The following is a 3,274-nucleotide window of genomic DNA, read 5'->3' as shown; positions in this document are numbered from 1 at the left end:
TTTATACACAGCACAGTCAATTACTGTTTAATTGATATTAACTTATAGCTGAGCACATATAGAACCATCACTGAGTTATCTCCTTCCCCAGAGATTAAAACATGAAATAATTTTATGAATTATTTTATGGTTTAAAAAAATCAGCATGAAACACTTCCTCCCAAACAGGGGTAACAAATTGCAAGCAAATATATTTTCTCCATTGATACTAATACTTTGCACCTCATTTTCTGTGCTTTATATGTAGAGTAGTAGTAGAAACATTCACTTTGATTGGCTGCAACAGTGGGAGCCAGGTGGAAGGAGCTTTAAACAGATAATGTATTTGTGATAAATGAATGAATTAATGAATGAATGTATTTATTTATAAAAACCCAGTGAGAACTTAAAACAAGCTTTTGATCATGGCACCAAATCAGACTTGCTGGGGGACTGTGCTTTCCATAGTGATAGTTTTTTCACATTTTCCCCATATTGGTAAATCTCCCCAATAGACAGAAACACAATTGGGAAGCCGTTGTTGTGGCGAGGTATGGCCATCTGTGCAGCGAAAGAACTCATGCCCACAGCTGCCGCCTGGCAACATTGTCTTCTGCAAAAAGGAGAAAAGAAAGTTATATTATAAGCATGAAAAATCTTCTGGGTTTCAGGAAGTTTGTGACAGATGAACAAGTATTGGGCAATAATAGCTGTGAGTGAATCCTTCAGGACAGTTAAAATATTCTCCACGCATGATAGGCCTCAACATCGCAGCTAAAAACGAAGCATGTGGAAAAAATGTGAAACTGAAATTTGGAGACTTGGCAGATCTTACTTCTGAGAGTTTTATTTCTGTTTTGAAAACCTCTGAAACTGAACCTTTGTGAATGCTTTCTCTGGCAACAGCAACAGAAGCCATTTACAAACACTTAAAGTTAGATTTGCTTTTCACTTCCCAGACGCTAAACAGCACCGCAGAGTCATTAAGAAGGCTCATGAATCAGACCATCACCACAGAATCTTAAATTAGAATGGAGAAACTTTGTGGCTCATTATTCAGATTATGGGGAAACCTTTATTAAATCCACTTTCATTCCCTCTGTTTTCAGAGAGTGTTCTTTGGACACTTCAAAGAAAACATTCATTTTAAAAGGTGGACATGCATTATTAAGCAGTTATGTAAGACTGAATAGATACCGTTTGTTTATCTACTGACTGATGTAACATTCGGTGAAGCAAGGCAGTGTTTAATAGAGATGGAAGTGATATGCTATTATTTATGTGATATTATATGGCCTTAATTGCAAGATATGATCTGGATGTAAAGCAGGATAATAATCTGATTTTAATTAGAAATGAAAACTAGGTTAAATGCAGTGATGCTGACAGTATGTATTTAAGCGAACAGTGTGATGTAATAGAAAAGACTGTGAAGACATTTTGAATAAGTCTTAACTTTCTGCAGGTGTTCAGATTTCATTGCAGAGAATATCGTGGGAGAAAGCTCATTTGAACATCCTGTTGTCATCTGCTATTGCCTCTCTGTCCTTCTTTTCTGACCACTATTCTTGTATTCCCAGAATGAAGAGGATAATTACAAAGTAACTTTTCTGGAGAGACTTTTGCTTTCCAATCCAAGGAAAATGTCCCATTTCCAACATCCTGAGTCTTTGTCAGTAGATAGAAATTCTCTAGTCTAGTGGCTCAACGTATCTTCCTAATAACCTTAGTGAAATCTCAAAGGGATGGTCTTATTTCATTTGGTGTGCAATTGTATAAATGAATTAGTATTTTGCAGTAAAATGAATTAGTATTTTGCAGTAAACAAAAACTAAATTCCATTTATTCAGATGTTTCAATATGAGATTAGTTTATCAGACATGTTAGAGAACATTATTGTGCCAAACTACAAGCTTCTTATAAAAAATAAATAGGGAGAAAAAGATTTGGATCGAAATGTAGTTATCCTTATAGCAAACAAGGATTGACTGATTTTGTCTGTGCCACTGTTATCTACTTTTTAGTTTTATAGTTCACAAGTTAAGTTTGTCTTCATTGTTGTACCAGTTTGTGTTTTTGGATAAAAATTGTTAGCAAAAGTATTCAAAAATAGTTCCATGTGTGTATCTACCAATGTATGCATATCAGTGGTGAGTTCCTAACTGGTTTACTACCGGTTCGCTGAATGTGCGCATGTGCAATTGAACACAAATTATTCAGAAAAAAGGAAAAAAGCTGAGGAACAGCAATTTAAGCTTCTGCCCGGGATCAGCTGGGCTTTGGAAGCTGGAATAAAGGTAAGTAGAACCGAGGTGGGGGAAGACAGATGGGCGGGCCCACAGAAAACCGGTTCAATGTATGTTTGAAGGCAGCACTACCAGTCAGGAGAACCGGTCTGAACCGGTAGGAACCTGCCACTGGTACTAAACTATATGGTACTAAATTCCCAGGGGGTTTGCAAACAGTTTTTTCCATAGTAATTGTGGGGCTTTGTGCAAAGACCAGATCAGAACAGAAACACCGGTCATATGAATTTCTAACAGAACAAATTTCTTTCTTCATACAATTTGACTGGTCCACAGTCTTAATATCAACATTAAAATTAAGTATCATTGATATCAATGGCCTGGTTATATGTTATTCTAAGATGCATTATAATTAGTTTGATTAAGGATAATGTATTAACTACCTATAATGTGGTAACATTGTAACAGGCCTGTATGTCTTATACATTAAGTTTTGACTTAAAATATCCTTTGTTGACATCAAAGTTAGATCCAATCCATATTACAATATGATTACTAAGATATAGTACTGCTGCACTTTAATTTTCTGTGTAGCACCTACTAGGACAGTATATGTTTAAATTTCTAGACAAGAAAATTTCTTCCTTCAACTATGAGATGCAAATTGCTCTTTCCTCTAATGAAATTTAGGATTTGCAAAAGCAACCAGAGTGTGATTATATGGTAGCATATTGCACCATTTTGTAAAGTTTGATGCCTGCATCTTGCAGAAACTATTAGTGTGTGTGTATGTGTATCTGTGTGTGTGTATGTATGTATATATGTATATGTATATGTGTTGTGACTCAGCAGACGTCTTCTGTGAGTCTTTTCAGGATGCAAGATTAATTATGCAGCTGGGGCTCGTTAGGGGATATTCTGGGGATAAAAGGACTAGGTGCCATGCCCTAGTTGCAGGAGTCAACGTTCCTTGGTTCGTTCAACATTGATGGATCATCAATCGTGGTTTATGTAAGATACACTTGGAAAAGTGCTTTATTTTCTGTAAC

This window comes from Thamnophis sirtalis, unplaced genomic scaffold, assembly GCF_051295495.1.
Source record: "Thamnophis sirtalis isolate CommonGarterSnake01/CBP01778 unplaced genomic scaffold, rThaSir2_p1.2 scaffold_2, whole genome shotgun sequence".
Lineage (NCBI taxonomy): Eukaryota > Metazoa > Chordata > Lepidosauria > Squamata > Natricidae > Thamnophis > Thamnophis sirtalis.
The sequence above is the reverse complement of the archived record's forward strand: the minus strand, read 5'-3'. Positions refer to the sequence as shown.